Raw genomic sequence first — 11,071 nt, forward strand, 5'->3', positions numbered from 1 at the left:
CGAATATGCCGGGGTTACTTTTTAAAATTAGGTACATTGTAATAAACATTTTAAAAATAAAAAATAAAATAAAAACATTTTATAAAAAAAAAAAAATGTCATAGTGCAAAAAAAATCGCACCTCAAAAATAATCTATTCATTGACATTTTACCAACAGGTTTTTCATTGTGCGCTCATTCATTTTGTTTTCTGTTTTATCTTCGTTTTTTGCGGATCGAAAATCTTTGCTTGTGAGTTGAAAAATTTTGAGCTCTGCAGCTCAGTGGGCAGTATCTTCCCTTCGGGATGAATGCCTTATTCTATTATTGGTCAATCTTGATTGAGGTCATAGATTGAGACAGACTAAAGCCAGAATGTAGAAAATGGCTGATCTTATGCCCACCACACTGTAAAAAGTAATCGCTCAATCTACTTAAAAAATGCTTGTAAACTTTACTAATTTTGGAAAATTTGTAGACTTTACTTGGTTTTACTGTATAAAGTGAACTTTAACGTAGATCCAGTAGATAAACTAAAGAACTTTAGTAAACTTTACTGAAATTTATCAAGTAAGTTTGACTTAGGGTTGGAGCCATGCAGTATCGCACTTTGGTCAGCAGGTGGAGGAAGATCTGCACATGCGCTGACGGATCTGCACATCACTCGTGTTGACATTTGAAAGGGGATTTAAACTGGCGATTTCACAATGAAAACTGAGAAAACAAGCGAACATTTTCCGTTTTGTGGACACAGGTGAGATGTTGTTTTATGCAAGTATATTATAAAGGTTAATCAAAAAAGAATCTGTTTTGTGTTTTATGTCATTTCATAAAGTTTGCCATTTTCCTCGTGTGGTGTTCAGGTTATTGCTAACGATTCACTCAGTTGTGGTATTTTGTATCTTTTTAACATTGATAACATTGAAATTCCACCACACAAAGATCTGAGATACATTAAATTGTAAAATTTAGGCAGGAATTTGTTTTCCATTTATGTGTTAAACTTATACAAAGTGAACTTACAAATTGTGTTGCATGTTCTTATTTATTGGCAGATGTTAAATTTAAAGTTTTGAAAGCCCAGATAAACTTGATAATGTATATCTGACTCTGTCGTCCAAAGTTGTAAGTATTCTATATATTATATTATATTATTTATATTATATTATATTGTATTATATTATTACCAGTATTGGTGACTTTTTTCCCTTACAGTTTGCCTTACTAGGTCTACATGTGGCTGTGCTGAGATTGTAGATCATCTAACATCCAGATCAATTTATTTTATTTTATTATCCAGATCAATTTAATTTTTTATATTATGAGCAATTTAAAAAGAAAAGGGATGTAGTAAAAGATGAGGTAAAAAAAGCTAAAAAGAATTTTATTGAAGATAAGATAAAAGAAACTAAGCAAGATTCGCAAAAATTATGCAGATTATTAAATGATTTAGGGCCTCAAAAAAAGTCTAAAACTAGTTGTTCAAGTATTAACCTTATGGTGGATGGAAAATTGATGTCGAATCAGTTAAAGGTTGCTAATTATTTTAATAGATTTTTTATAACTGTGGCAGAGAAATTGGTGAAAAAGCTCCCAGTACAAAATTGTATTTTTAATGATGATTTAGTTACAGAGTATTATGCCAAGTGTGGTTTTAATTTTGGAAGCTTTGTGTTTAATAAAGTAGATGAGGGGAATATATTTAAGAAATTGAAAACACTAAAAAATAGTAGAGCAACAGGGTTAGATAATATTCTAGTGCAGTTCCTTAAAGACTCTGTGAAATTTATCTCACCAATGGTTACACGTATTATTAATCTTTCTATTTGTCAAGGTAAAGTTTCGGAGGAGCTCAAACAAGCAAGAGTGACTCCTCTTTTTAAGAAAGGTTGTAGATTTGATGTTAATAATTATAGGCCAGTATCAATTTTGAGTTCTTTGTCTAAAGTGATGGAGAAAATTATTTATGAGCAGATTGAAGATTATTTTTTAAAAATATGACATATTGTATGAGTTTCAATCGGGTTTTAGGAAAAATCATTCTACTGAATCAACAATTTTATATTTAACTGATTATATAAAGAGAGAAATGGATAAAGGGAAGTTAAGTGGGATGGTTTTGTTAGACCTACAAAAAGCGTTTGATACAGTTGACCACAGGATATTGCTTCTAAAAGTAAAAGCAATGGGTTTGGTAATATGGCCTGTAAATGGATAAAATCTTACCTTGAAAACAGAAGTCAATTAATAGATTTAAATGGAGTGTTATCAGATTATTCGCCCGTCGCTTATGGGGTTCCACAAGGCAGTGTTTTAGGTCCGTTGCTTTTTTTAATATACATTAATGATTTGAAAATGGCTTGTTCAAATAAGCTTTTGTTATATGCGGATGATGCAGCAATAATAGTGTCTCATGAGAGGAGGGAATTTATTGAAAATGAAATGAGTAAACAAATTGAGGAAGTCTCTGAATAGTTTTGCCTTAATAAATTGTCCTTACATTTGGGTAAAACTGAATTTATTTTATTTGGTTCAGCTGCGAAACTAAGAAAATATGTCGGGTCAGAGATAAAAGTAGGGGATCAAATTATTACTCCAAAACAGGAAGTGAAATATTTGGGTTGTGTTTTAGATAGTAATTTGACAGGTGAAAAGATGGCTGTTGTAGTCCATTCAAAAATTAGTTCTAGAATTAGGTTTTTAGCAAGACAGGCAGAGCTCCTAGATACCCAAACTTTAAAAACTTTAGCAAGTGCATTTGTTACAGCGGTAGTTCTAAAAAAATGAAAAATAAATTGCAGACGGCCCAAAATAAGTTGTGTAGAATTGTTATGAAAGTACCTCCACTGACACATTTAAATAATGAACCTTATAGTCAAAGTAATATTTTAAAAGTTGAGAATAGGGTAAAATTTTTAAAATTAGTGATGGTTTTTAAGATTTTAAAGAAAATGGTCCCAAAATATTTTCTTAATTATTACATTTTAGTTAGTGAGGTACATTGTCATTCTACAAGAGCACGTAGCAGGGATATTTATCCATATAGATTTAAGAGTGAATCAGGTAGAAATTCTTTTTTGTGTACTAGCTCTGCTGTTTGGAATGCTTTGCCCACGATTTTTAAAGAGATTCAAATTGAGAGGGATTTTAAAAAGGAAATTAAAAAGTGGTTGTTTTATAGTTGATGTTGAGGATTTTATTGTGCTGAGTTGCTGAGCTGATGATATTTGCATTCCATTTATGATTTGCTCGTTAATTTTAAAAAATATCGAGGACCACAATGGAAATAAGCCTGTGGCTTTTTTGTGTACTTTATCCTCGACAGTTTTTGAAATAATGTATGAATTGGTCTAACTGGACTTGTTTGTATATTTTTGTTAGAATTGTCAAATAAATAAATCAATCAATCAGAGCTTTTAAAACACTTGAAGTTGGTACATGGACACTGTCTGCAACCTAGCGGTACTTCAATCTCATTTCAGTACATATCTTGGTTTTTAACTCACAGTTTGGTCCAGTTTTACTACAGTTAGGGGAAAGAAATCTAAATCTTAAAATTGCTTATTATTATTGTTATTGTTATTTTATTTATTTTTATTAGGTTTATTATTATTAACAATTGTGTTCAAAAAATTTTCAAATGTCTAATGTCTGCTTGGTTTAAAAATGTAAAAAAAGATAAAATCATCTCCAATAATATTATTTTCAAGTACATTTAATATGTAAACAATAATAAGCCAAAATAGTATACAGTTGAAATGTATTGAAATTAGAGTGATATGAACAAATCTTTCATAATTTTTTTTTAAGTTTGCTGTATTTTGCATCTTGTTGTTCTAAATTATGAAATGATGTACTTAAGAAATAATTACATTGGTATTTGTTTTTGTTCTTAGGTCTTATGTTGAATATGATGAATCTATAACTTCGATGTGCAACACCACCCCATCACCACTCCATACCCAAAACCCATCTCATCATATACGAGAGGCAGATGCTACAGACCATTGTGAAGGTGTTAGAATCATCATTGAAGGCATCCAAACACTTTAATTTGGACAATGTGGCAATAGCGCTGGTAAAGGAATGCTAATCCTGTTTAATAGCAGGAATAGTCTTGTATTTATCAGCAGCCAACCTGATGATTTCTATTAATTTGTTTATATTAGGCACCTGCAGAATTTCGTAGGATCACAGCATTGGATCAGGTAGGTTTTCTCAATCCATTGTCATTTTAAATTGTAATTTGTTAGAGATTCATGTCATGCTCAATCCAAAGTCAATGATTAATTCCTTTTCTTAAGCTTCAATGTCACATGAAATTGCAAATAAGCTAATAAAGAAGCGAAACCTGCCATTCGACAATGGTTCTTGATAATGCTACTTTAAATGTTAGTATACAGCAAATAATATAAAAAGTAAACCGCTAACTAAAGGTTTATTTCACATTGTTTATATTTTCACCATCAGAAGAAAATGTGAATGCATCCTGAAAGCCCTTGCGGTCTACATGGCAAGTTATTTACATTTCATTTAAATATTGAATTAAACAAAACTCCTTTCACCCTTGATCTATTGGTAATTGTTTATTTTGTACTTGAAATTGATGTTAGGATGTTGAACATGATGAAGCCTTAACTTCGCTGTACAACACCACCCGAGGAAACCATCTCGTCATATAGGAAGAGGCAGATGCTACAGATAATTGTGAAGGTGTTGGAATCATCACTGAAGACATCCAAAAACTTGGACAGTGTGGCAAATGCATGTTTTTTTTTTAATCCTTGTCGGGATTTACGCATTGAAGTGAACTTCAACTTTCTCACAAAACCCAAGGTACTCTTTTGAAGAATTTTAATAACATTTTATGGGGCTAGGTGCAAATAATTTGTCAGACAACATCCAGGTCCTAAAAAGACTATTTCTGTAAATACTCTAACTTGATTTCAAGACCAAGAGGCAGAGGTTGTGCTTTCTTTGAAATGAGCAGTTGCTGTACTCTTGTTTCAGTACTGACTGCTATATTTCTTTTAAAGTTTTTCTTGCTTTGAACAACTGATGCATGGTCAGCTATATGTGTAGTCTTTAGAACTTGTACAAGTAACTTTTGCAGGAATAAATGTTGCTTGATTGAGGGAAATGTAAAAAATGGAACTAGAGTTTTTTTTAGGTTGAAGGTGACCACACCTTTTGTAATAAATGAGCTTAATTAACTTGCATTAAAACTAAATCAAGAATGTTAAATTGACTTGACTCATCATAATTGCATTAACTATGTAATTAGCATAAGTTTGCTTAAATATTGTTACTTAAATGCAACCTACCTCAGTTATGTGGAACCCATTAACGGAAAATAAGTCAACATATTTTTTGAGAGAGTGGCGAATAGTCAAGTGTCAGGTTTACTGACTGAGTTCAAGGGAATTTAAGGCAGATTGAGTTACCAGTATTCTGTATTGTCTAGTAACCAATACAAGTAAACAAGTTACCTACACAAAGTAATAGTTACTCAAAGTTGGTGAAATAATTTGCTTCTTAAATTTGAGGCAATCAGTTTCCATGCTTTTGTCTAGTAATATGAACTAGCAGGCTAGTTGAGAATACTGCTTTGCTCTAAGTAAGGTGTACTAAGCATAACTACAATTTGGAAGTTAACTGAACTCCTCATACTAAGTAATCAGTTATCTTGTTGTTTAGTAACCAATACAAGTAGACAAGTTACCTACACAAAGTAATAGCTAGTAATAGTTACTCAAAGTTGGTGAACTAATTTGCTTCAAAAATGTTAGGCAATCAGTTTCCACATGTTTTCTAGTTTTCAAGTAAACTCAACTTGTTACTTTACAGTGCACCACCAGATGGCACTGCTAAACAGAATCTGGGAGGGGAACTATGGATCACCACAAAAATTCCTGTAAACACCAACAAACATGGGTGTTCCTTACTTATTTAGTACAATACAGTACATATTACAGTATGTATATATTACAGTAAAAATATCTAGAACATTTTTTGCAAAAAACACTATCAGCAGTTACAATCATGCAGAAGCAAACAGTTCAGTAATGTGTACAACGCTTACAATTCTTCAAGGAATGACCTTCACCACATTCCTGCATTGATGAAATTCTTGCACATTCAATTCAATTCAACTCACCTTTATTTGTATATCGCTTATACAATGTAGATTGTGTCAAAGCAGCTTCACATAAAGCGTCATAGTAAATAGGAACAGTGTAGTTCAGTTTGTAGTGTTTAAGTAAATGCACATCTAAGTAAATGCAAAAAAAATAAAAATAAAAAAAGATTACTGTTACAACTTACATAAAGCATTGCATACTTCAGCACTAAACAACTAGTGCATGTGCATCTGTTTTGATTTGGGGGTTTTTTTCTCCCCCACTTGGCCGTGGAGTGTCCATCTCCAATGTTCCAAAAATATCTTAGTTTGATTACAGATGGAAATTGGGGCCAGACAAACAAATGGTTCAAGTTTCTGTTATATGGCCCCAGACAGTCCAGAATATAGAACACGACTTGTGTCTATTTCTTCATTGAAAGATAGATACAGTCAAGGCAGAATGACAAGCAGTATTGCACTCCTCTTTTTACTCGTTTGTTAGTTTTCTTAAAATTATTCAGTATTCCATGTCACAAAATATGTCTCCCCCCACCCCCCGCCCCCTTTGTGTTTCCAGAACATGTGGCCATTTTGTAAGTCTTTTTTTTGGCATCAAGAATTCCAAGAAAAAGCTTCATGGTGTGTCGAAATCATCAAGAGGGCTCTGCTGAACTTCAGAAGGGATTGAAAATTGCTTTAAATGTAGTCTTGATTTAATAGACTATTAAAACTAGAAGCAGATATTTGCAATTACTTGTTCTTCAATCATGATGTTTGATAAACCAAAGTGATTTTATAAGAAAAAAAAAGCAAAAGTAATCATCTACATTTTTCCTCTTTTTTTTTCTGCTGCTCAGGGAATGAATGAACTATGCCCATTTGTAGTTCAATATTGCCTGTACAATTGATACATTTTATGGTACTAGATTGTACATAGTTGCAATACAATACAATAATGTACAATAATGTCACCCGGTCCGCTTATTTCCACCTTTGAATTATAAATCTTTTACGTCCTTCTCTCACACCTCATTCAACTGCCATTCCTGTTCATAGTTTAGTCACATCCCATTTAGACTGCTGTAATTCCCCTCTGTTTGCCACCCCTAATAAAACCCTTCATAAATTACAACTGGCACAAAACGCTGCGGCCTGTATCCTCACAAAAAAAAAAAAAAACCTCTATCGTTCACATCACACCCATTCTACAACAGCTTCACTGGCTTTCCATCTTTTTCAGAATTGCTTATAAAGTACTTCTCGCTTTTAAAGCCATCCACAATCTTACTCCTCCATACCTTACTAGTCTTGTTCATATCGCCACACCTTTTCGAACACTCAGGTCTTCATCTTCCATTCACCTCACTGTTCCCCCTGTCCGCCTTGTCACCATGGGGAACAGAGCCTTCAGCCACTCTGCTCCTCAGGTTTGGAATTCACTTCTTCCTGATCTCTGTAACTTAAACTCTCTTTTACAATTTAAATCCAAACTCAAAACAAATCTATTTAGAACAGCCTACTCTCTTTAACTCAACTGCACTTTTTAAAAAATGTATTCTATTGACCTTTATTGTGTTTTTATTTGAACTGACTGGCTGTCCTGTACCCGTGACCTTGAGTGTCTAGAAAGGTGCCTTTAAATAAAATGCATTATCATCATCATCATAGGCTGTAGTTATAAAGCATTTGTGACCTATTGATATTATTTTAAAATGACATTTTTAAAGTTTTATTTCTTGAATTCATCTGAGGAATGATTTAGGAGTATTGGTGTATTTGAATTAAGATAAGTTTAATAAAGAAATAATAAAGGTAAATAATAGAGAAAGTTTAGTTTTTTTCTAATAGAAGTTAGTTTATGGCTGTGAAACATGCACAGAAACTTTCACCTTTACATTTTCTTACTTAAATGACAAATGACTCAAACAGGTACAATGGCTCAGTGGGTAATACTGCCCCTCACAGCAAGAAGGTTGGTGGTTTGAGACCCGGCTGGGTCAGTTGGCATTTCTGTGTGGATTTTGCATGTTCTCCCCATGTTTGCGTGTTTCCTCCGGGTGCTCCGGTTTCCTCCACAGTCCAAAGACATGTGGTATAGGTGAAATGAATCCACTAAATTGGCCGTTTGTGTGTGTATGGGTTTTTCCTCGTACTGGGTTGTGGCTGAAAGGGCATCCTCCGCGTAAAACATATGCCGGAAGAGTTGGTGATTCATTCCGCTGTGGCAACCCCTGATAATTAAGGGACTAAGCCGAAGGAAAATTAGCAAATGAATGTTACTCTAAACAAATACTCTAAAACTGCACAAAAAAAAAAAAAATTCATAAATCAAATCAAGCATTGTTTCAGATTTGAGGATGATATCTCAGAAGATGATTGTTAGGTAAAATTTCATTTAGATGCAGTCTCAAACACTTACACTAAAGCTGAAATTAGTTTTCAACGTAATCATTTTGACCATGAAAAACACAAGTGTGACTATTCTTTCAAAAAGGAAAATTTTTGAGTTACAATCCATGATTCTGTATGTGTGCGTGTGTGAATGTCTGTCTCTCTCTCTCTCTCTCTCTCTCTCTCTCTCTCTCTCTCTCTCTCTCTCTCTCTCTCTCTCTCTCTCTCTCTCTCTCTCTCTTTCTCTCTAAGTGCCAACAGTTTTACCAAGTTTTATAGCATTTTGTTTAATCTAACAAATTCTTTAAAAAAGTGACAGAGGGGCACTAGAGGGTAACATTCAATAACATTTTCTTATGAACATGATACTATGTAATGCAATATGTCAATCAAAACACTAGAATAACGTACAAATTCTAAATTAAATTAAAATACTGGTAATGTATTTTGTTATGAAATATTACAATGTATAAAATTACATTGGGGTGACGCAGTGGGTAGCACAATTACCTTGCGTAGCACAATTCGCATGGGTTTCCTCCGGGTGCTCTGGTTTCCCCCACTGTCCAAAGCATGCACTTTAGGTGAATTGAGTAAGCTAAATTGTCCGTAGTGTATGTGTGTGAATGAGTGTGCATGAGTGTTTCCCAGTGATGGGTTGCAGCTGGAAGGGCATCCGCTGCGTAAAACATATGCTGGATAAGTTGGCGGTTCATTCAGCTGTGGCAACCCCTGATTATAAAGGGACTAAGCTGAAAAGAAAATGAATGAATGAATAGTTACATTGTTGGAAATATGGATGGAGAATTGATCATGGCAAAATGTCATAATCATCTCGCAAATGGTTGTTGATACTGTAATAATTTGATATATTTGTCTGTGGCTAAAGCAATGCTTCATGATATTGTTGTTATATCCTGTAAGAAAGAAGCAATAAAGTCTGCACAAGCAAATGCATCTGGCTTTTAGGTCTTATAACAGACTGTTTTAGAGCTGAAAAGTCTCCGAGCATGGAGAACAATCCCATGGCTTTAGCTTCATGTTACTAGCACACATATGGAGCATTACATCACTAGGATACCCAGGATGTTTGGCAGCACTGCTGAGCCCGAGTCAAAATTGTTTTTCCGGATGAGAGCCGGGTTATTTCTGTCACTCATGTAAGGTGCTTCTTGCAGAGCTCAGGCATGTTGTGGGACTATATTTGGATCCGAGGAATCTCCTCTTAATCTGTAAAATGATATATTCAAGCCATTGCATTCACATTCTAAATGATCATTTAGTATAAGTCAAAGGCTTAGTGATATGTGATTTAACCTATAGGCCATATCGTGGCTTCACATTCGCAATGGTACATTAATTTACTTGTTACCCAAGTGTATGGTTTCCCACCATGAAACCGCTGGCTTTTTCCATGAATGGCTTCGGTTTCACAATAAAGCAAATAAAGCAAAAAAAAAGGGGAGGATGATGGATGCCAGACATTTTCTTTTGCCCTACTTTTCCTGGCAGTGTTTTAGGATCTATGAATGAATTACTTTCTGAGCTTCGGGTCATAGTGTTGCTTAAAATTAGTCTTGCGCAATCGCTTTAGGAATTCAGTATGATCCTGGATGGTTGCAATCGGTTAAAATATATTTTGTTGTTACTGAAACATCCATGACTAGATTCGCCCTTTTGTTCTGAAAGATTAAGGTATGCATCATTGAAATCAATACATTTCTGTGATGAATGCTTGGAAAGGATTGCAAGCATAGGGTCAGGACATGGGTTAGGTTATGCATTACACATTGCAATGCAAATTGCAACAGAAGTTATGCAAGAGTAAAATAACTTATTTAGTGACAGGTTTGAAGACATTCATAACCTTGAGTGGAAAACACAACGTGATTTCAGAAAGAACATAGCTTCGGTAATGAAAGCTATAAAGTTCAGTTAACCTCTGGAATGTTTTCAAAATGGCGGAAATGGAATGATATTGTGTGGAATCTTTGTAATTTTTTTCTGTTGGTTTGGGGTTTACTCTTTGGTTCTAAGGTAAAGTACTCCTGCAATTGCAAAAATCGTAATTGGACCTTGCTCTCGTTATTTTAGTAAGAAGCAAAGCATACTTTAGAAGATTATTTTCTACAATATATGACATAATACACATTTGTATTATTTAGTGTAAATTTACATGGCACATGACTAAACAAATGTTATTTTGAGACAAGAAGTCTGTTCTTTGTATGTTCTACCAGCTTGATCTCACGAGAAAACATAAGTATTTTACGTTTGGTCAGTTTAGTGGCTTATTCAGTCGTACGAAATTGTACGACTTTAAAAAGGAGGCATGGCACCCAACCTCTCCCCTAAACCCAACCGTCATTGGGGGATGAGCAAATCGTACTAAAGTGTATGAATTAGATCGTACAAATTCATACGAATTAGCCACTAAATCAAAAAGTTATGAAATGCCGTGAGATTGTGCTGGTTCTCCCAGTGTTCACGTGGGTTTTCTCCGGGTACTCCGGTTTCCCCCAAAGTCCAAAAACATGCGGGTACAGGTGAATTGAATAAAACTAAATTGGCTGTAGTGTA

The 11,071-nt window shown here is 34.1% G+C and overlaps 1 long non-coding RNA gene across 1 annotated transcript; it reads left to right on the top strand.

Moving 5' to 3' along the window:
- The first annotated feature begins 631 nt into the window (after positions 1–631).
- Positions 632–4,493, top strand: LOC130230122 (uncharacterized). The gene is made up of 4 exons (XR_008837920.1): positions 632–733; positions 3,876–4,057; positions 4,149–4,187; positions 4,450–4,493. It is a non-coding gene; the product is annotated as an uncharacterized LOC130230122 (long non-coding RNA).
- The last annotated feature ends 6,578 nt before the right edge of the window (positions 4,494–11,071 follow it).

The sequence above is a fragment of the Danio aesculapii genome, chromosome 6 (assembly GCF_903798145.1).
Source record: "Danio aesculapii chromosome 6, fDanAes4.1, whole genome shotgun sequence".
Taxonomy (NCBI): domain Eukaryota; kingdom Metazoa; phylum Chordata; class Actinopteri; order Cypriniformes; family Danionidae; genus Danio; species Danio aesculapii.